At 44.3% G+C, this 24452-nt stretch overlaps 1 protein-coding gene across 5 annotated transcripts in view; it reads right to left on the bottom strand.

Moving 5' to 3' along the window:
• LOC126175841 (6-phosphofructo-2-kinase/fructose-2,6-bisphosphatase 2) overlaps nucleotides 1-24452 on the bottom strand; it is a 363291-nt gene that overhangs the window by 94847 nt on the left and 243992 nt on the right. Inside the window, exon 1 of one of the 5 annotated variants that reach the window (XM_049922843.1) lies at nucleotides 3243-3370. The exons of the other annotated variants lie outside the window; for them this stretch is intronic. The gene's annotated coding sequence lies outside the window, so the exon portion shown is untranslated. Of the gene's footprint in view, nucleotides 1-3242; nucleotides 3371-24452 lie in introns of those variants that run through there. 5 annotated transcript variants of the gene reach the window in all.

Here is a 24452-nt window from a genome sequence, read left to right on the forward strand (position 1 = left end):
ACACTTTATCTGAACCACCCCGTATATGATTTGGCGTATGCTCCCTGATAATCTACAGTCTCTTCGTCACTTATACTGCCGAAAGTAGTCAGGCATACCAGCGGTATTTTGAAGGGGTGGGAGGGAGGAAGAGAGAGAGGAAGAGAGAGAGAGAGAGAGAGAGAGAGAGAGAGAGAGAGAGAGAGAGCATGTACATTGTCTTCTTACTCATTCCTAAAACGTTCCGTCAAAAGTGGTGCCGGTTCTTCGAAATATACAAGCTCACCAGCTCCGTCTTCACAAACACGTCAGTTTCTGTTGGGCAGCCACCACAAATAACAACAACATCCTCTCGCCGATATTACTTTCCACCATCCTCTTAAGCACGTCACATATGAATGAGGTACTCCACCTGTGTTTTACAGCTAACGTATTATATCTGTTTAGTGACTGCGTGGGTGATGGACAACACATCTACAGGTTGAGGGTTCGATTTCCAGCTATTTCAACTCTGTATGGTGTTGAATGGTGTTGAACGGTAATTCGGATTCTTAGTTGCATTTCGGAACTCCCTCATAACTCGCTATGTGTGTGCCGATTCGCATGTCATTTTAAGGGAAGAGCAGATCATGACCCAGCAGAATCGAGTCTAGTAAAGCTATGTTCTTCAAATCAACTTTGGTGTTGATAGCTGCTTCACTATTATTACAACTTGCGTAAGTTGAAAGAGCGAGTCCAATGTTGCCAGTCTGTAATAGCTATTAATTGCATTTCACGCGAAGAGGGATGTTTCGGATACTACAGATTCATCGGTTCCCAACACCATCAATTCGCGGTGAGTCCGAGACGCCGAGAGAACTGACTCGTTTGTAGACATTGAGAACGTCTGTAACACCTGAACTTCACGGTAACATAAGTAAAAACGTTCCAACAGTTTTATCAGTTACGGTGCGCTAACCGCAGACACAACACGAACGCCCCCTACAGATTACGTCTGTTTCCACAGCGATAACAGTCTAGAAAAACAGCCTGTTCACCTTCTACATTGCTATGTACCGTGTACATAGGTATTAAAGCGGAAACACACAACAGGAATTAGGTAAGGTAGACAAGCTTTAGCAAGTCAATGATCTAATCTGCATCATAAACAGTGAAATTTTCCGCAGCTCTTACGCGTTCGCTGCTGCACAGGTGCGTGTGCTATATAATGAAGGAGGCCGGCAGCAGTTACACTCAATAACAAACACTAGGCTCAGACAGGAAAAGTAGGATGCATCTCAAATTCACAATTATATATCACCAAGTTTGGCTCTGTTGCCTAAGTAGAGTTGCTCGGTTTTCGCAAGCAGGCTTCTAATGTTGTTTGGCTGTTAAATGTTTTCTGCTAGATGAAGTATTTACACACTAAATGATACTTCGTTGGAAGGCAGTCTGTTAACCTCGTTTGTGTAAGAAGCAAGTCAGCGATTGTGCAATCATGACGAAGCTTCAAAAACAGAAAAAAAACAACAAGGGTAAGAACCAATATTATCACTTTCCGAGAGAGAGCGCTATAAAATTTTTTTTATTATAGTCAAAGTAACGGGAAATAATTGCAGAATGATCAGTGACATCAAATTCCGTTCTCTGTAAGCGAAAGTGCCTGTACGTACAAATAAATGAAATGAAACCGATATCTCGACCAGACAATCGTGCAGGTGACTGAGCTCTTAGACGGGAAGGGAAACTTTTTGTAAGTAGCTTTGTTGTAATAATGTTGTTGTTTATAATGTACGACTGATGTGCCATTTTATGGTAATAGGTAACAAATAAGTTATTATTTGCAGTGAAACGAATGACAATACAGACAAATGGCTACACCCGAAAAAAGAAAATTTCAAATGTAATCCACTGATCTATCTGAAACTAAGGGAGTAAGCCCCCGAAATGTGCCGTGGGAGGAGGTAAGCGACTGACAGGTAATTGTTTTAATTTATATCTTGTTACAGTTGCGAGAAATACTATAAACTTCAGAGATGAGCAATGTAAATACATGTGTACCATCTGGTGGGAGGTCCCAGCTTGTAAAAATGGTTCAAATGGCTCTGAGTACTAGGGGAGCTGAGGTCATCAGTCCCCTAGAACATAGAACTACTTAAACCTAACTAACCCAAGGACATCACACACAGCCATGTCCGAGGCAGGATTCGAACCTGCGACCGTAGCGGTAGCGCGGTTCCAGACTGTAGCGACTAGAACCGCTCGGCCACTCCGGGTTGCCACTGATTATGACGACAGGACGGACAATTGCGAAAGTACCTGTGGCTGACTGCGGATGTTTCTCATTAATACAATGTAGCCTACGGGGGAACTGATACCTTCGAACATGTGAGGCACACTCCGAATGTAAATACGAGCAAATCATATAAAAATTCCTCCTAAAGACGACGACGTAGTGATATGGGAACGACGGCGTTCATTTCTGTACTGACCATATAACTAGCATTTTACCCGTCACTTTTTTTTTAATATTAGACAAGTCAGAAGCGCAGAAATTTCTATCTGAAGCGCCAATGAGATGGTATCAGTAAGACAGACGTAGAAAGAAAGCTTAGATATTTTTCGTACGTAAGTAACTGCCCACTTTCTTTAAAGCACATAGGTCTACTATATCTTGTAATAGTTGCTGGCAACAAACGAAAAGTGACAGGTGAGCGGTTTAAATACATATGTATCATCTGACTATGACGACAAAGGTGGACGATTTCGAAAGCTCAGCAGTAAAATGCTAGGCTACGGATTCAAAGCGCACGAGTTCAATCCCTGGTCGGTAGTAGGATTTACATCTGTCGTTGATAACTTGTTTCATCTCTGTCAATGCTTTTTAATGTGAAATGTTGCGCTGTGTTTCAGACCCCAAGGAAAACTTTAGGTTACCCCATAACTGGCTGGCCAAGTCAGTTCGAAGACTGGAGCAATGGAACAGCATACCAACTCCAATAGGAGTACACGTAGTGAAACACCGCGGTGTAACACCAACCCTACTAACGCCGTTGATAATTAATTTTTGTCATTAATAAACTACATCACGCGGGAGACGGATATCACGTATGTGAAGTGCCTAGCTTTGTTTGTACGCGAGTCACACACTCTGGTGCAAGGTACGAGCAAATCATGTGAAAGAAGCTTTCGAAAGAACGACGTCGTTCAGACACGGTAAGGAAGCAACTGCGCACAAACAAGTACGCAGCACAGAGGGAAGACGAGTTGAGCGACGGACTCACGCGGCAGGTGTGGCGGTGGCTGTGAGGAGCGGAGCGGAGCAGGTACTCGCTAGCGACACGCCGGCGGTCCGGACGCTACTGCTACTGCCACCGCAGCGGATAACGCAGCTCCAGCTGCCTCGGCGGCCATAGCGCGTCACGCTCGGAGGGCGTACCCCGCGCCTGGCGCCGGCCGGCAGCATCCGCCACCTCTCCCGACGCATCCACGGGCTAAATCTGACGCGTTGCGTAAAAACCGACGCACGCCGCAGCTGCTTTTGCTGCGGTCGGATTGAGTCAGTAAAAACTTGCGCCGCGTCCCGGGTGTGTGTGTGTGTGTGTGTGTGTGTGTGTGTGTGTGTGAGAGAGAGAGAGAGAGAGAGAGAGAGAGAGAGAGACTACCTGATGAAAAGTATCCAGTACTTACTAGTGTACAATAGTATGGGTTCTGTTCACCCTTCCGTTTTATGATGGCGGGGACTCTGCTGGGAACTTTCAGTGTTGGGTCTGAATGTGAGTGGAGGAATGGCAGCCTCCTCATGAGCCGAAACCGGAGTAGGTAGTGATGGACGCTGGTGTCTGGAGCGAAGTCAGTGTTCCAACTCATTAACAAGGTGTTCCACTGGGTTTAGGTTGGGACTCTGAGCCCAAGAGCAATGTTATTGTCCATTGTCCACAAACCATTGCCTCGTAGATGCTATTTTATGACAGGGTTGCACTGTCATGATAAACAATCATTGTCTCCCAACTCTTCCTCTACTGCATACAGTACACAATGCTGTAAAATGTCTTCATATCCTTCCGCATTTGGCATAGACAATAAAGTGGCCACACCAGAACCACGAAGAAGATCCCCATGCCGAAACACCAGCTGCTACGCATTTCACTCTTGGCACAGCACATGGTGACAGGTAACGTTTCCTGGCACTCGCCAAACCGAAACCCTTCCACTGCATTTTCACAGGGTAAAGCGTGATTCGTTACTCGAAATCACTCGTTTACCGTCATCCACATTCCAGTGGCGGTGCTCTTGACAACAATATCAAGCGTCACTTAGTATTTTCTTCAGAAATGAATTGCTTATGAGAAGTTGCTAGACCGTTATACGCTGTTCTTTTTAATTCCCTACGCACTGTCACTGCGCTAGCTGAACTGCCGGCAGCATTTTGGAACTCACGAGTGATTCCTTTCGTTGATTTCATGCGAAAACGGTTTTGTTGTTCTCTCTGAACTTTAATTTCCTTCGCAGAAATCTTCTTAGTTCCTTTTATTGTTTGGTCAGCGCACAGATTTAATAACATGGCGAATAGGTTGCAACCCTATTGCTCTTCGACTCTTAGAACTGCAGTTTGGTTTCTGTATGTAAGTTCCGCTTCCTCTATGTTATTCGTCGAACTTTAGAATCCCAGAAAGGCCCTTGAAGTTTTAATTGTCTTGAAAATAGTTTATAAGATGAATGTCAACAAAAGTAAAACACGGTGGAAGGTCTATCTCGAATTAAACATGTGGTGAGGAAGGAATCGGGAAACGAGACACTAAAAGTAGTAAGCGAGATTTGCTACATAGGCAGCAAAATAAGTGACGATCCCGGAACTAAAGAGGAGATAAATGCAAACTGACAATAGCACGAACAGCTTTACCGAAAAAAGCATACAGTTTTAAGTGTTACAATGTCTTTCCGGAAAATATGGCTGAAGTGAGCTTTGCAAGAAATATAGACGTTAAACAGTGCAATAATCAATCAAGAGATACTGACACGAGTCGAGGAGAATTAACTAAAAGTAGGAATTGGTTGCTAGGACACATCATGAGGCGTGATGCAATAGTTTAATGCTGTAATGATGGAGGGACATTGGTGGGGGGGCTGGCGGAGGGAGAGGTAAAAAACTGTAGGGGGAGACCAAAACTCGACTGCAGTAAGCAGGTTCAAATGAATGCAAGCCGTAGAAACTGTGCTGAGATGAAGATGTTTACGCAACATAGATTGGCTGCAAGCCGCATCAACCTAGCCTTTGGACCAGATACCACGACAGCGATATTAAAGACGAAGTTAGTAATGTAGACGCCAGCGGGCTTACCGGAGTGGTAACACCGGTACGCGTCAAATCACCGAAGTTCGGCGCTGTCGGGCTTGGCGAGCACTTGGATGGGTGACAGTCCGGATCTCCCGAGTGCTGCCGGCAAGCGAGATGCACTCAGCCCTTGTGAGGTCAATCGAGGAGCTACTTGCTTGAGAAGTAGCGGCACCAGTCACGAAAACTGACAACGGCCGGGAGAGCTGTGTGCTGGTAACGTGCCCCTTCATTGTCGCATCCTGTGGCGCCTATCGGCGGAGGACGACTCGGCGGTCGGTCGGTACCGTTTCGCATCCCGAGGCCCGTTCGGACGAAGCTTTTAGTAATGCACGCGATATAACGCGTATAGTTTGGCTGGTTTACTCACGTGGTCGAGACAAGCACGAGAACTGTCTCTCAAGATACTCAAGCCAAGTAATTTCCGCGCTCTGAAATAAAAAGTAATAGTAGTGTTAAACGGTAGTTATACTCCTCGACGCGATAAATATGAACGTCGTCCACAAGGCCACGTCCGACATGCTTTTTTCCTGTACTTACGTCATCAATTTAGACAACTGCGTGACTGTACATGTACACTTAGCCTACATTATCACGATTTACCTTAGAGAAGTCGACATAAAACTTTCCGACTTGGAAAGATCTCAAAAATTACTAAGAAACGGACATGTACATCGAAACTGACTCTAAACGATGAACTTGCCATTAATACATGTCCCAATAAGTAAACAGTCTGCCTTGAAGAGATGCATAAGAGAAGAATTGGATTGTTGTCACCACCAGCGCTGATTTAACTAATCGGTCCACAAACGAATCGCTATTTCCGCGAGATACGAGTGAGATAATAGGCGACTAGGGTAAGTGGGTGGAAAACAAAATAAAGTAAGACTGGTATATATTAAGCACATGAAGTCCCCGTGGACATAAGCTATCCCTATAAAGTTTCAAGAACCTGTATTAAGCTAGGAATGTGGCATATACAATTCCCTACCTATCGATCCCATAGGTACTCAAAGAAAAGCTTAGACAATTATTACAAAGCGCGAAGAGGCATTTAAGCGGGCACTTTCCTCGCGCTCCGCATGCGAATGGAACGAGGAGAAACTCTGCAATGGGGAGTACCCTCTGCGCTGCACTTCAAAATGGTTCAAATGGCCCTGAGCACTATGGGACTTAACTTCTGAGGTCATCAGTCCCCTATAACTTAGAACTACTTAAACATAACTAACCTAAGGACATCACACACATCCATGCCCGAGGCCGGATTCGAACCTGCGACCGTAGCGGTCGCGCGGTTCCAGACTGTAGCGCCTAGAATCGCTCCGCCACTCCGGCCGGCCTACGCGCTACAGTCTGGAACCGCGCGACCGCTACGGTCGGAGGTTCGAATCCTGCCTCGGGCATGGATGTGTGTGATGTCTTGAGGTTAGTTAGGTTTAAGTAGTTCTAAGTTCTAGCGGACTGATGACATCAGAAGTTAAGTCCCATAGTGCTCAGAGCCATTTGAACCATACTGTAGCGCCCATGCACTTCACAGTGGCTTACAGAGTATAGATGTAGATGTATTTCTCAGTGCAATATCATAGCAAACAACGAACACTATTTGATATTTTGATGATCCTAATATTGTACAGGTTCTATTTTGATGCTGTTGAAAATGTTTGGTAAGACTGAGGACAGACTTCAGTGCCAGATGTTGGAGCATAGACACACAGATGATGATCCTAATATTGTACAGGTTCTATTTTGATGCTGTTGAAAATGTTTGGTAAGACTGAGGACAGACTTCAGTGCCAGATGTTGGAGCATAGACACACAGACTTTACATGTGCGTACTGCGCTGTCTACCTTGTTAATTCTGTGTGTGTGTGTGTGTGTGTGTGTGTGTGTGTGTGAGAGAGAGAGAGAGAGAGTGAGAGAGTGTGAGTGTGAGTGTGTGTTTTGTTTATTTCCATCAGATACGTTCCTATATACACTTGCCAGGGACACAACATTGTTAAATATTATGACTGACATTGCGCATAATCACCACCAGCGTAATAGCGGATATAAGCCAGGAGCGTTTCGCAACTTGGATACGGTACTCTTGCGTCACGCATTCTTTGTAGAGACGCAGTTGCTCGGTGCTGAACAGTCCTACGTTGAAACAGCGGAGCCAAGTCGGAGCTTGTTTACCCCGTCCCGGAATGCCTATTCAGGTATGCTTGCGGAGCGTGCGTAGCCTACGCTGGGTCTGCACGTGAATGCTGAACAGTTTAGCCACGCCAATGCAGCTTGGAAAGCTGCTCTTGGAAGCGACTGTACGACGATACGAACAGAATTTTTCACAGGATTGAGGCAACAGTAAAATCACACATGGTCCGAATTTAAGTTACGACAAACAGCGTAAGTACGTTATGACATCAACATCTCTTATACTTGCCGGCCGGGGTGGCCGAGCGGTTCTAGGCGCTACAATCCGGAACAGCGCGACCGCTACGGTCGCAGGTTCGAATCCTGCCTCGGGCATGGATGTGTGTGATGTCCTTAGGTTAGTTAGGTTTAAGTAGTTACTAAGTCTAGGGGACCCATAGTGCTTAGAGCCATTTGAACCCACTGGGAGACGAAACCATCAATTACCGTTTCGTAGAACGCGATCGGCCATTGACGGATCCACAACCATAACCATTCTCACACTTTCGTGTCCTACAGAAACTGAGGTCCACCCATGACTTACTTAGGTCGCCAACGATGTGAAAATCACACGGAGGAAGATGTGGACTGTACGGTGGGTGTTGCAGTGTTTCCCAACCAAATAGCTGAAGTGTAATCTTCGTCCGAGTGGAAGTGTGGGGGCGGGCGTTATCGAGCAAGAAGATGCTTCAGTCCGATAGCATTCCTGGGAGTTTTGACTTTACGGCACATCGCAATCTCTGCATAGTGTTTTCGTAACGCTACGCACTGATTGTGGTTCCAAACCCGAGTAACTCGTCGAGCAGAGGGCCTCCAGTATGAGATGAAAGTCATTACGACTATACAAGAACTTGTCTGAACTTTTTGGATTTCTTTGGCGGTGGAAGTGTGGGATGCTCCCACTACTCGATTTGTCGTTTGTCCTCGGGCTGTCGGAATGATGTCGGACGGAAGCATCCTGTTGCATGATAACGCCCGCCCCCACACCGCCAAAAGGGCGAAGGCTACGCTTCAATAATTTGGCTGGGAAACACTGCAAAATCTTCCGTTCAGCCTGGATCTTTCACCGCGTAGTTTTCACGTCGCTGGCGACCTGAAGAAAGACCTGCGTGGACGTCGATTTCAGTCGGACGAGGAACTGCAAGAGACGGTACGGTTGTGGATCCGTCAGCGGCAGACCGCGTTCTACGAAACAGAAACTGATCGTCTCTTCTAGTGAGATAAATGTCTTAACGCGTATGGTGAGTAATTTCGAATGGAAACATTCCATGGTCCTGTTGTGGTGGGTGTTCGGTTTTCATTTGACTGCCCCTCATATAACACACTATTAAATTTTAAATTTTGATGAATAATTTATCTACAACGTACTGAAAGCAACGCTTTACGTAGCAAATTGAAAGAGCTACCTCATCCATGTTAAGAGGCGAGCAAATATTTGGCTACCAGCGCTGTTGTAACATGTGTGGGTATTATCGTTTACTTTCCCTTCCAAGTGTTTACAGGTGTCTGAACTTCAAGTATACTGCTGCCTATAGCTACTCTTGGTTGTAAATTACACATGCGTTCGTAACTCCACCCACGGTCGTTCGTCTGCAGCCAAAGCTACTTGAAGCAAGCAGTCGTGCCAAGGTCAGTAGAGTTCTACTTCTCACCGGAATTCGCAGTAAACAGATTTCTAACCGACAGAATAATTTTTGACTGCTCTATTAATAACTTTCCTTTTAAACTCTACAACGGCCCAATATCAAACATTTCGAACAAATCGTTCCACTTCAATGTAAGCGTTTGCGGTAGGTTTTCCTGAAAAGGAAATGTATTGCAGATAAAACAATAAGTTTTTAATCGCAATGAAAACAGTGGAACACGAAGAGCTAGGATAATGTCGAGCGAAAGTTAAGCTCGCATACGACATTATTTATGATTACGATTACAATGAACGAACTTTCGGAGCACTCAACTACGTTTAGAAACGATGACAAAACAATGCAGGAATACCGAACTGCTCTCTTATTTTCATTCACTTTAACTCCTTCACACTCTACTAAGCTACCCCCAAATGAGTGCAGTGACAAAAGTTTTAAAATGTAGTACTGAAATACAATCGTAGGAATATGGTGAAGTAACAAATCAGGAGAGTGGCTCTGTATAATCACATCAAAATCAGACGATCCAATTATTATGATGATACTCAAAACGACAACCAAATACGTTACACATGAAGTCAGGCAACAGAGAAAATAAAAAAAAGACTGCTCACGGAAGATTGTCTGAGAACTTAATATCCTTTCACAATACAAAATTTAGTCAGGAAAATACGGAATAAGAACCAGCAGGGGCAAAGAGCACCATAGCTATATTCTAAATTTTCTTTTTTCTTTGAAACCAAGGCCAATTTCAGGCAGTTGTCGACGTTCAAGTAAGCAGACACACATTAAAAGATGTACAGATATATAACTTGGTTTCATCTTACAATGAGCGTAAAAAAAAGAGTTAAAACTTTCAAGCTGTGCACATTATTCCACCTAGCGTACGCAATTATTGTACTACGCTGGCGTTTCGCTTAGGGGAAAACACTTTTGAACAATAGCAAGCAACTAACTGACTAGAAACAGTCAGTGCAATGGTACTTTCAGTCCTTTAAAGTAGAAGAAGCTACTTGGAGTCATGAAAGGGGAACAACAGAGAACAGCTACGATTTTATTGCCCAGGTTCGAACAAATTAAGAAGCCGCTTGGAGCCATGTAAGGGAAATATTAGAGAATGGCTACGATTTTATTGCCCAACTCGAATAAATAAACATACTTGTTAGACGAAGGGGCTCGTTATGGATCAATCGAACACTTTTTGTTAACGTCCTCGCTTCTGCAGTTCGACCTACTGCCTCGAGAAATTTGAACAACATTGGGCGGCCACGTAATGTCGGTTTCAAAACTATTTACCTGACTTCAAAAAAATATTTAAGCACCATGATCAACAATTTAAACAGATAAACAGTAGCTACTCCGACGTGTACTTTCGACAAAGCCCTGGACTTGCACCCAATGGCCTTTACGCAAGCAGCAGTACCTCGAAAAAAGCTTCAAAGTGTTACCAACAGACGCCCCCGGCTATAGATTTATGTCGTAAGCGGATAGTGGTGTCAAGCGCAGTTCACAGACTATGGACTGCTTTGGTGTTGCTGGCAGATAACCCGTCGACTTTTACTCCCTACTCTGTGAAGAAACCACACACCACAGGGCGACGTTCACCTCATTACAGTGTGAAAAAAGAATGTTTTTCGATATGAACGATTCTGGCACGCAGTTAATTAAAACCAAAATAGAACTCTGCGCCTAAGTTCAAAGTTACGTTTCGGTCCCAGAACAGAAAATTATACCCATTTTTCGAATTCGTTTCTTTCTGTAAGAACCTTTGTACATCGATTGTACGACGTTCACGGAGCCACCTCTCCGCTTGCAACAGTGTAACCTAATCAGACGTTGCTCTTTACACTTCAAAAGAACGATAAAGAAGATATAATTTTACACTGATGAGCCAAAACAATATGACCATCTGCTTCATAATGTGTTGGTCCACCTTAGCTACGCAATACAGTTGTGATTCCGCGTGACGTGGATTCGTCAAGCTCAAAAAATGGTTCAAAAGGCTCTGAGCACTATGGAACTTAACTTCTGAGGTCATCAATGCCCAAGAACTCATAACTACTTAAACCTAACTAACCCAAGGAGATCACACACATCCATGCCCGAGGCAGGATTCGAACCTGCGACGGTAGCAGCAGCGCGGTTCCAGACTGTAGCGCCTAGAACCGCTCGGCCACTCCGGCCGGCCGATTCGTCAAGTCGTAAGCAGTTTTCGGGAGATATGTGGCAGCAGATATCTACACAAATCTTGTAAATTATGGGCCGGTGGTTTGCAGGCACGGACCGGGCTCCCCAAAAATGTCCCAGATGTGTGCCATCGGGTCAAGCCGATCAGGCGAATTTGGTGGCCAAGAGATCAACGTGAATTCACTATCACGCTCCTTTAAATTACTGTGACATGATTTTGGTCTCGTGACGTGGACAGTTATGCTTGTGAAAGATGACATCACCGTCGGGAAAGACATCCAAGTATGAAGTGATGAACGTGATCCGCAATAAAGTTCACATAGCCCACAGCTGTCGTGGTGCCTTCGATTACCACTCTAGGTCCCATGGAAGCCCAGGTGAATGTCCCCCATAGCATAATACTGTTCCCACCGGCCTGTGTATGTGGTGGTGTTTATGTTTCGAGCAGATGTTCGCCTGGATAACAGACAATCCGCACAAACTACGAACACCTGCAACAAAAGAAGCGCGAGTCATACCAGGCACAGGTTTCCATTGATCCACCGTCCGATCTTGATGATTCTATGCCCACTGAAGTCGTAACTGACGATGAAGTTGGGTCAACATAGGAACAGACGGGGATCCTCTACAGCGGACACCCATACTGAACAGTGCGCTCTGAGAACACTTGTGCTCGGAGCAACATTGTACTCTGTCATCAGATCTGCCGCAGATCGTCGCCTATCCTGCTCTACAGAGCGTTCAAGCCTCCGACCACGTTCTGTGATGGGATGTGGACGTCCAACGGCTTATCGCCTACTTCTTGTTTCAACCGTCCTTCAGCCACTCTAGTTACCGCGACAGGTGCCCGCAAGGCCACCAGACGTCATTCAGTTTCGCGGTGGGTAGTTGTGATAACGTTCTGACTCTTCAGTGTAATTTCCCAATGATTTGATCAGTATAGGGGGCTTGCGTATACCACTCCCGAAAAGAAACACCCGTGAGGCAACAGTTTACGGACGACTGCATTCCTGAACTGGGCTGGCCTGCCCACAATTCTGATCTAATCCCAATGTAACACCTTTGGGATTAATCAGGACGCTGACTTCACTCCAGATTCCACCCTCCAACATCATTACCTTCACTAGTTTCCGCTCTTAAGGAGGAATGGGCTGCCATTCTCTCACAGACATTCAGACACCGCATTGAAAGTGTCCCCAACAAGTTTCAATCCGTCATAAAGCAGGAGGATTCCCCAAGGTAGTGTTATAGGCCATCTGCTATTCCTGATCTCATAAACGATTTTGGAGATGATCTGAGTAGCCCTCATAGATTGTTTGCAGCTGATGTTCTCTTTTATTGTCTTGTAAAGTCATCAGATGATCAAAACAAATTGCAAAATGATTTAGACAAGATAATGGTATTGTGCGAAAGGGGCAATTGACTCTAAATAATGAAAAGTGCGTGTCATCCACATGAGTACTAAAAGGGATCCGCTAAATTTCGGTTACGCAATAAATCACACAAATCTAAAGGCTGTAAATTCAACTAAATACTTAGGGATGTATCACGAAATAGAGGACAGAGCACTCCGGATAAGACACGCGAACTGGAGTGGTAGTCATCCAAAAATGGCGTTTTTTGTTGCGATATGACCTTCTCATGAAATTTCACCTACCGACTTTCAGTTCAAGGGTGTGAAAATATTTTGTTGGCGCCCACCAATATAGGGAGAAATGATTATCTTCATAAAATAAGAGAAATCAGAGCTCACTCGGAACGCGTGAAGTGTTCGTTTTTCCCGCGCGCTGTTCGAGAATGGAACAGTAGAGAAATAATAGCTTGAAGGTGGTTCGATGAAACAGGCACTTGATTATGAAATGCAGAGTAACCACGTAGACGTAGACGTACCCCATATTAATGTTCACTATAAGACAACCCGATACTTTTGATCAGGCAGTGCACATACGAAACGTATTGATTAATAGTAAACCATTTAGTCGATACGTCTTTTTTCAACTCTCCAGTTTTTATTGTTGATGTTTTGGTTCCGAGTTTTATAATTTTGTTTATCAATGTCTATGAGGTATATATGCAGACTAAAGCGACGAATGAAAGTTTGTACCAAAGCCTGGAGCCTGTGCCAGGGTGGCATAGTGGTTAGCGCATCTGCATGGTGAGCAGGAGACACGGGTTCGAATTCCGACCTCGGTACAGATTTTCATTCGTCGGTTCCGTCTGCATATATACGTCATAGGAGTCTGAGAGTTGAGAAAGTCTCTGGAACCATAGAGTTTCATTTGATTTATCAATATCACTGGAAAATTTTCTGTGTTACTACAAATAAGACTGCTTCACTCAACGACAGAGAAAGAAATCATACATTCAGATTCTATTTATTTCTTTCCTCAGATACTGCTTTAAGACAGCGACATCAGTTTGCCTGCATAAAAAATTATGCAGATGACCAAGCAATCGAATCTACCTCTGAACGATGCGTAAATATATTCTGCTAAAATGACAATAATGATAAATAAGATAACTAATCCATTCCTGCCGCTGAGCGGGAGACAACAATCTATCCGTGTGATTTACAGCGAATCGATGTGCTGAGCACAGAAACACCTAACGGAAAACACCATTCACACCAGCTTTCGAAGATTAGCCCTTTTTCTAGCGTAAGTACACACATTCACACAACCACACAGAAAGCTAGGGAGTGTGGTTGTGTGTGTGTGAATGTGTATGCTTCTGCTAGAAAAAGAGCTACCGTTCGGAAGCTGGTACAAATAGTGTTTTCCGTTACGTGTTTCTGAGCTCAAAGCATCGAATCGCTGTGAGTGGGTGGTCGCCTTTCCCTTGCTTTACGTATCGCTCCATCCAGGAACATCCATTATTGTTATCCGTATGATTTCAGTGCAGGCGTTGTCATGTTTTACTCCTTTTTGCAGCAAGTTTATGTCTTACTTTACAATGATGATTACACCATTTCTTCTTTTGTGTATAATTTTAAGAGCACATTAAACCATACGTTTCCTTTTCGTAAGTAAACATGCAATAGCCCTATCGGTTAGCCGTTCGGTCTAACGCACTGCTTTCCGGGCGGGAAGGCATGCCGGTCCCCGGCACGATTCCGCCCGGCGGATTAGTGTCGAGGTCCGGTGTGCTGGCCAGCCTGTGGATGGTTTTTAAGGCGGTTTTCCATCTGCCTCGGCGAATGTGGGCTGGTTCCCCTTATTCCACCTCAGTTAACACTATGTCGACGACTGATGCGCAAACACTTCCTCCACGTACACGTACACCGTAATTACTCTACCACGCAAACATTGGGGTAACATTCGTCTGGTGTTAGACGTTTCCGGAGTGAGGGGGGGGGGGGGGGGGGGTGCCATTGGAGGCCGAACCGGACAATAACCCTGGGTTCGGTGTGGGGCGGCGGTGGACTGCTGTAGCCTGTTGCGGGACTGAGAACCACTGAGGACTAAGGCGGGGACGAAGCCTCTCCGTCGTTTCTAGGTCCCCAGTTTCATACAATACAATACAAAACAAAACATGCAATCAATTCAAGTGTCTTGCTTTTCTTGCTGCTCGACAAGTATTTATATTTATGTGCTTGAAAGAATCTCTTCTTGGCAAAATTTTTCAATTTTTCATGAGACTACACATTTGTAATACCATACAATGAAACATAGACTACATTTAAATAACATTTAAATAAGTATTGTTGGAAAATAAGTATAGGGAAAAGGATTGTTTTAGGATCAAATATTTTTTCTATTTTTCTGATTATAAAATTTTCCTTTGCAGTGATTTCTTTTCTGGTGGTTTTATAGAACGCGGTGGCATTCTTCACACTGCATGCGGCTGCTAGTGACTGGGAAACGCGGTCGGAAAACCAGCAACAGGCTGAAAATTGTTGCTTTGACATGTATAGTTTTATAATGGGTGCGTTAGGATCTTCACTTGGTGGCCCACCGATTTGCGACATGGATCCTCGTCCTAATTATTTACTGTTAGTTCCTAACTTTCCTATATTTACACATAACTGGCTTGGTGACTTGGTTCAAACGGCACAGGAATTCAACGTATACCAGCAGCAGAACAGCTCTGCAGTGTACAAATCATTGCTTGGATTTATGATTGCTTTGCTGTATTCTTTTCTGTACGACGTTTTCACTCGCGTAGCTCTTCTTATCATCAACCTTATGGCTCCGAGCCTGAGTGGCTACCTGTCTGACAACTAATCTAGATATTTAGGTTTTAATCCCCCGCCAGTCCTACCATTTTATGCGGACACTGTTTCTTTCAACCCTGCCAGCTACAGTTCTCCTTCTTCCACTTCTTTTGTCGCGGTACCAATCTGTGTCGTTTTCGAGCTGTTCAGAAGCGTGGCTCCATTCTGCTCTGTCATTGACCATGCCTAACAAAGCACTGCAGCCGTCAAACCAGCCTTCTGGTCGAGGACGGGTTCCACTTGTGGATCATTTATATCAGCAACTGTAGACAAACGTTTTATTGGCTGTACACAAGGGTAATGACTTCAACCTTAGCACAAGAACTCTACTGACATTAACAATGTCCACCAGTTAGCGGGTATCTCTGAAGGGAGCCGCAGCTGTACAGGGGAGGCCGTGGGCTGACAAGCAGGAGGGCGACGTGTGTTGGCGGGGCCGCGTGGTTAACGACGTGCACCGCTGCAGGACGTGTCGCCTTGGCCCGCTCCACTTGTCAAGTCCTCGCTGCAAAAATTGGAACGCCCTCTCCAGCAGCGGCCCAATTCGCACACGTGACTCCACGTTGCTGCAGGAGCCCATTTCTCGCCTCCATGTTCGTACACCTTGCTGTAACAGCGCCGGTTGACAAGGGAACAGTACTACCGATACGGGCAATGCTGCCTCAGCTCTGAGGCCGAGACGCGTAGAGAATTTCTGCTATCTTGAACCAACAGTTCTAATGTATGTACGTCTCCATACATTCTCCGCAAGCCACCGTATGGTGCGTGGCGGAGTGTACCCTGTACCACTACTAACCATTCTCTTTCCTGTTACACTAGCGGAGAAACGACTATCTACATGCCTCTACATGCCTTTAATATCTCTTTTCTTACCTTTGTGATCCTTTCGCGAAATATACGTTGGTGGCAGTAGAAATGTTCTGCAACCAGCTTCAAATGCCAGTGCTCTAAATTTTCTCAACAGTTTTCCTCGAAAAGAACATCGCCTTCCCTCTAGGGATTCCCATTTTGAATTCCCGAAGCATTTCCGTAATACTTGCGTATCGTTCGAACCTACCGGTAACAAATCTAGCAGCCCGCCTCTGAATTGCCTCGTGAGGATCCCAAACACTCGACTAGTACTCAACAATGTGTCGCACTAGTGTCCTATAAGCGGTCTCCTATACATATGAGACACACTCTCCTAAAATTTTCCCAATTAGCCGAACTAGACAATTTGCCTTCCCCACCACAATCCTCATATGTTCCTTCCATTTGATATCGATTTGCAACGTTACGCCCAGATATTTAAATGTCAAGTAGCACACTACTACTGCTGCTATACTTGCACATTACGAGTTTGTTTTTCCTACTCATCTGCATTAACTTACATTTTTCTACATTTATATCTAGCTCTGATATATGACACACTAGAAATTTTATCTAAGTCGTCTCGTATCTTCCTGCAGTCATCCAACATCGTCACCTTCCGTACACCACGGCATCATCAGCAAACAGTCGCAGACTGCTGCTTACCCTCTGCGCCACATCTTTTGTGTACATAGAAAATAACAGCGGTCCTACCACATTTCCCTGGGGGCACTCATGACGATACTCACGTATTTGGTGACATATTCCATATGCTCATACGCTCGTGAACAGCCTGCAGTGGGGCACAGTGTCAAATGCTTTCCGGAAATCTAGAAATATGGCATCTGCCTGTTGCCCTTCGTCCATAGTTCGCAGTACATCACGTGAGTAAAGCGCAAGCTGGGTTTCGCACGAGCGGCTTTCTGAAACCGTGCTGATTTGTGGAGAGAAAATTTATTATATTCGAACTGAGAATATTTTCAAGGATTCTGCAGCAAACTGATGTTAAGGATATTGGCCTGTAATTTTGCGGGTCCGTTCTTTTACCCAGTGCTTTTTTTTCCAGTCGCTTTGGCACTTCACGCTGGGCGACAGATTCCTATTAAATGCTATAACTACGGCAGCAGTTGCGTCCGAGAATGAAGAAAATTATATGAAAACGTGGAGCCAGTTTAGCATTGCCACAAATCCACCAAACAATCGCCTTTTCAACCTAGCGGTAAATAACGGATCCGATTAGTGCTGGAGTACGATTTGTGATATATATACACTATCTCCATCAGTGACGGTAGTGTTTCCATTTAGTTTCGCGTTAGGTTATGTTGCTTCGTGATGATCTTTTTCGGGTAGGCTGCTCTCTCTGAGAAGTCCTATCCTTGCTGTCTTTTCTTCTCTTGTGTGATGGAGATGAGATAGGCGTCTTTCGTTTTCTGGATCCCGTACAAGAAGGACACATTAAATATATTTCGAGGTGGTCCTCCGTCACATATCGAACCACAACTTTACCTCTCAATAAAAAGGTGAACCAAAATCGTATGGCTTGGTTGGCTGGTCCAGGAAACGCTGAATGGCAGGTTCAGCGGCCTAATTTTCCTATCCTTCGCGCACAATGGCATCTTTCCTTCGCGAAGTGTGACAGTTGTATATAAAAGTGTATCTGGTAGGTGTGGGTGACTAATATGGGTGTGTCGGCAGTGTGGTGTCTTGTTTGTGCTGGATGATGGTGAGACAAAGGAGAAACCCCGATGCCGGTACATAGGCTACTTCTCTCGAGTAGCACCAAGGGGCCGCCGACCTTAACGCCCCCATCTGACAGACGGATCACCATCAACAGTGCCATATGCACTCACTTCACGAGAAACCGCGGAGAGGTTTGAAATTTAATCCACGACACTACCGCGAACACTGGTGATCAGGGATTTTACGAACCACGCCTCCTCTCCTTTGCTGTAAAAAGTTAACAGCACGGATCGTACTTAAGCAGTTACTCATCGAAATACCGACTACACCTGACGTTGCTTAACTTCGATGATCTGACGAGAACCGGTGTATTCCACCAGGCACAGCCGTCGGCATAAATACGCGAGTTTTCCAAATGGCTCTAAGCACTATGGGACTTAACATCTGAGGTCATCAATCCCCTAGATTTAGAACTACTTAAACCTAACTAACTTAAGGACATCACACACATCCATGGCCGAGGCAGGATTCGAACCTGCGACCGTAGCAGCAGTGCGGTTCCGGACTGAAGCGCCAGGAACCGCTCGGCCACAGCGGCCTGCAATAGAAATACCGCCTTCCTCATTGCCTACTTGTGTTAACGAGACGCTGCACATTTCTCTGTTGTACAAAAATTTACCGCTGTATCTGTAATATTTGCTTCGCGACTTACCAGTTTCCTGAGTAATTCCAAACATAATCTGGCGACGACGTTTCAGAGTAAAAACATAATATTATAATCTGAAAGATAGGGAAGGAGGGTTCACGAACAAATAGGTAAAAGTACATATATAAATAATTACAGCTTGAATTTCGACCAGTGTAATCGTGGACAGGGTACTGCTTCTTACCCAAGGAAGATTATTTTCATTTCTGTTCATGCTCAACATATGGAAGAAATTAGAAATTTGTGGTAAGTTCCTATGGAACCAAACTGCTGAGGTCATCGCTCCCTAGGCTTACACACTACTTAATCTAACTTAAACTTACACTAAGGACAACACACACCATGTCCGAGGGAGGACTCTAACATCCGACGGGGGGAACCGTGGCAACGTGCCTTAGATCGCGCTGCTCAACATCTGGTGTCATTCCTAACAATCGATATTAAGAATAAGTAAAATAGATGCATTTTTCCGGATGTGAGTGCGAGTTATCTAATGCACCACACCCAGCAATATGTCAAATGAAATCCACCAGCGTTCGTACGTCGGTATTGGGGAACTGCCACACACATTTTGGTTACTGGACGGATAAATTAATCACTATCGCCCTTGACGGGACGTAACTTATTATTAGATACAAAGTTAATGTCCACATAAACTGTTTAATCGCTCTGTCGGTGTAGAGTGACAAGTCATCATCAGCAAACTATAAATATTTCTTGGCTTATAGCTGCTCCTCAAGCCAAGCCAATGCAAACTACGTTAAGCAGTTTATTTGGGCATTGACTGAAGCACACTTTATACGAGTGGCATTCATTCAATAAGTAACGACACTTTTTTTAAGCAGGTTGGTTTTATTCAGCATAGCAATATGCCATATTATTCCCCATTCTTTTGGGTACAAAACTATTTTTCAACATGATTTCCGTTCAATGCGACAGCCTTACGTCACCTTACTGGCAGGGCCTGTATGCTCGCTTGGTACCACTCTGCTGGTCGACGTCGGAGCCAACGTCTTGCTGTATTGATAACCTACCCCATCATCCACGGCCGGCCGGGGAGGCCGAGCGGTTCTAGGCGCTACAGCCTGGAATCGCGCAACCACTCACCTCGAATGAGAATGTCCGCACGTTCCAACACTGCAGGAGTACAGCTGCGTGTGGACGGCTGGCACGCGGGAGATCGGACCGGTTTGCGCGACTTTGCTGCGAGTATGACAGACCCCTCGCCCGACGACTCACCGTGCTTTTGTTCACTTCCAGGCCTCCGCAGACAACCTGCAAGTGCTTATGAGTATCTGCGATGCTCTGGTTTCCCGCCTAAAGAAACTGAATGACAGCTCCCTGCTTGGAACGCATCTCCGTTACAAACGCAATTTTGGAGGTTATGCATAAAGCCGCCACCTATCGGAAGTTCATGAAAGTATATGGGCTGAAGCGGGAATATTCCACGTTGTCACACAACGTATTCCGTATATTTTCAATCGAAACTGGAGAAGGAAAAAAAAATGTTAGCATTACTTCCTGAACGCCCCTCGTAGTTAAAAGTATTGTGCTCACTGATGCTCTCTGCCAATAATATAACAAATATGGATAACTTCTTATTATTAAGTAAGAACATGCTTCATGCTGTCTGATTATTATATATTACAAGAGGCTTGTAAAGCTTAGCTTCGTAAATAACGCCTTACGCAATTTGTTTATTATATGCAATAGCATTGAAAGGAAGGTAAAAAGTATAACTTCTTGTCGATATAGAAGGGACCTGCGGAGTATAAACGTAAACGTTTTCTCTACAACAGTCATGAGGGACACAGCATTTGCCAGTCGGCTGCCTTCCTGTGAACCAGCTGACTAGAGCGCGCCGCGTGCGCGTTCCATCAGGTGGACGGCGGCTGAAGGTCGGCGAGCAACAGGTTCGCGAACTGACCAAGCCACTCCGCTAAGGCCAGTCTGCCCCGCTAACGAATGAATGGCCAGCGTCTCACCACCACCACTCAACGAGCGCGCTCGCCATCAATCTTCCTATCAGCCCTTTCACTTTGCCATTAAGAGGGCTTTTTATACTCTACACAATGTCAAAATTCAGGCACCAAGACAGAAGCTTTATTAGGCCAAAAGGATCATCTACCCGCTTGGCACAGACAAGCCACTGACATAAATTACTTGCTTTTATCATATTGGTACAGGTTTCGTAATAACGTTAAGTCAATCTGCTCTGCGAAATAATAGTAGGGTTTTTTAAAAGTTGTCGTCTAGGTGTTTCGTTCAATTGGTTAAACTGGAATGTCGAGAATTAACGCTACGTAATTAAAGGTTTATCGCCACCAGAAGCTCAACAAAAGTTGTAATGGTTTATAAGACGTCTGCTCCCTCATTTTCAACAGTATATATGTATATGTATATATGCAGACTGAAGCGACGAATGAAAATTTGTACCAAGGCCGAGATTTGAACGCGGGTTACCTATTCACTAGACAGTTGCGATACCCACTGCGTCACCATGGCACAGTGGCAATGCACAACTGCAGGGACTACCGTAGCACGTCTCCCTCCTCAATCCAAATTCTCATTCATGCCTCAGCCCACATGATATTCCCCCTAAACTCGAACAGCATTGCGGAGGCTCTCCCAACTGTACTGGAATAGGGATGGCGTAGTGGTTAGCGCATCTGTCTAGTGAGCAGAAGACCCAGGTTCGAATCCCATCCTTGGAACAAAATTGCAGTCGTCGCTTCTGTCTGCATACATACGTCATAGATGTTTGAGACTTGGAAATGTCTCTGGAACGATATAGTTTCATTTGAATTAAGAAATAGATGGCTGGATTCAAATCTGGCCGTACTTCTCTTAAAAATGATTTTGTCAAGCACGTTTTAAAATTGCAGCCACTGATGAACTCTCGAGAAAATACAGAATGTCATTTTGGACACCTGCCGATTAAACATGTAGGATGAACCTAATGCAATAGCACGATACACAAAAATGTGACTATAAGACAGGTAATTGGAAATTGGGCGCTCCATTAGTTGAATACTGTCGAGAAGCATGTGCGAAAAAGAGTGTTCTCGGCAGCGTTTTGCTCGTTCTGAAATCAATCCATCAGTCCGCAATTTCGCTATCGTAGATAAAAAGTGTATGTCCAGTCCACTCCATAAAGTAAATAGGAAACAACCGTATAGAAAAAAGAGGCGAAAACCATTTTATCTGCTGGGAGGGTTAGTGATACGTTTTTGTGGAATGCTATGGAGATCTTCTTACTACGTAACTTTCAAAGGTTAAAACAATAACTAATGAATACTACGCTAGTCTGTGTCCTCTGAGTCTTTCGCGTTAGCATTCCTGAATTAAACCTTCATGGTTTTCAGCTCGCGTTATTTCGAAGAAAATCTCGAACTTTCCATAGCTGTCTGCATCATCGTCCTTGGAGTCAATGGGTTTTTTATACTTCTGATGACATCGATGGCTACTGAAAGATCGAGTGTTTTATTCGAAGTGACGCCGCTTAAAAAACAAGAAGATTTTACTCTGGACCTATTGGATAAAAAAATGGCCTGGTTTCCAAAAAGATAAACAAAGTACCTTTTTTTTAATTAGAGAAACTGGAACTCGACTAGCAAGGCCATCCAGATTTGGCACCATCCTCTTCCACCTGATTTGTGACTGGAAAACTCTTTTTTTGGGTCGAAGGAAGGAAAGAAGTTAGGGTTAAAGGTATTGTCAACAACGAGGTAATTAGAAAAGTAGTACATGCTCAGTATGAAGAACTATACGATCCATCCCAGAATTCGTGACAAACGATGTAGGGAACCACAGAAAATTTTAACCAGGGTGGCCGGACAACGTTTTGAAACCTGTTCCTCCTGAAAGCGCATCCAGTGATCTCGGCCAGTTTTTCAGCATTTATGGCAGACACAGAGGACAGAACTATGACATGTCTTCCATAACAGCACTCCAGATTGATATCTGCTCATTGAAAAACGTTGGATAAAATGCATTCACCTAAGAGGAGGTTACAACGAAAAATGCCTTTCTTATTTAAAAATCTTTTAGTGCTACACACACACACACACACACACACACACACACACACACACACACACAAAATGATCTAGCTCTAATTTTCCTCGTTCTAACTCGCGGCATATCTTAAGGAGTCAACTAAACATACCGACTGATTTGCAAGGCAGCATATTGTTTATGCTTGTCGTTATCTGCCGTGTGCTAATCCCTTTACTCCCCCCTCCCCCCCCCCCCCCGTTACCAAATTGTCAGTTACCTGGTGCTTGGTGCCTCAGGATGCGTTCTATCAAACGATCCCTTCTTTTAGTCAAGTTGAGCCACACATTTATTTTTTCACCGACTCGATTCAATACTAATTTATTAGCTAACCGCTCTATTGATGTAATCATCAGCACTCGTCTGTAGCACTACATTTCAAAAGCTTTCAATTCTCCCCTTGTTTGTAATGTTTACGTTCACGTTTCACATGCGTATATGTCTACATTCCATATATCTTCAGTAAATATTTCCTAAATGGTACAGCAACAAATTTCTGTTCTTCAGAACTGTGATACTATGGGATATAGCTTGGGTAGCTCACCGAAGGATTGGGTTTGTAGATATTTTTGTAGAAGTATAAGATAAAGCTAGGATGATTTCAACATAAATTAAGTTCTAATTCCGCTACGAGACTATCTTCAAATAATATAGCGTTAAGGACCACGCATGTTGTTGATGTAACAGTCACACTGTATTTACCATTCAAAAAGTAAGCGACAATAAATGGGGCACGCAAAGACGTAAAGAAGCAACTGTATCACAAACTTTACTATACAATAGATTCAAGGACGTAAGCAGCTTATGGGAAACGATGTAAAAACTTCTCTACCAATTTCCCAAAGTAGTCCTTTCCGCAGTGTATTCTTTTGTGATGAGGTGAAAATTGCAAAATATCTACCACGTCGCTTGAAGGTTACGAAATATAAATGAAAATCACTTCTATTCTCACTGAATCTGAAAAAAATCAGAACTGAGTTCCTCACTTATAACACAGGTGAATTAAAACGTGAAGAGTACGGTTAAAATTTAAAGACACTTACTTCGCCGTAGAACATTACATGGTCACTAGTCCAACTTTCTGAGCGTCATTTCCAATTGATGAGTCTAGGCAGGAAAAGGAGAAGAATACAGCAAAGTCGTCCACGAATTTGTAGTAGCACACAGGAATCTTAAATATGGACGTTATATTGCTAATTTCAATAAATAATTAACAGATACCAGTCTTTTGTTCAAACACGCCTGAATGATGCCCACGGACTTACAATTCAACTACCAAAAAACAGTACAAACATGGACAGATGTTGCACTAAACCACATTCGTCGAGATGTCTTGGTATATAATTCCAACTGCCATCGTAGGTCTTCTCAACATAGATGACGACTTTTTGTAAATAATGTGTACACAGGGCAGCCTACTGAATATCTGCCGTTAGCAAGATCAGGTTGTCATCAGTGGAATACCTCCTAAACCCATGGTGGAACTGATTAAGTAGCATCTACAATCTACGATCTAAATAGGACGACAGTTAATCAACCGCTTTGCGATTTCCCACGGATCTAGGTAGGACAAGACCTCGATGAATACTCATCATGATGATGTAGAAAAAAGGGCAACACCTGGTCACATTCTGGCCCATCTTAATAGAAACC

This window comes from Schistocerca cancellata, chromosome 3 (assembly GCF_023864275.1).
Source record: "Schistocerca cancellata isolate TAMUIC-IGC-003103 chromosome 3, iqSchCanc2.1, whole genome shotgun sequence".
Lineage (NCBI taxonomy): Eukaryota > Metazoa > Arthropoda > Insecta > Orthoptera > Acrididae > Schistocerca > Schistocerca cancellata.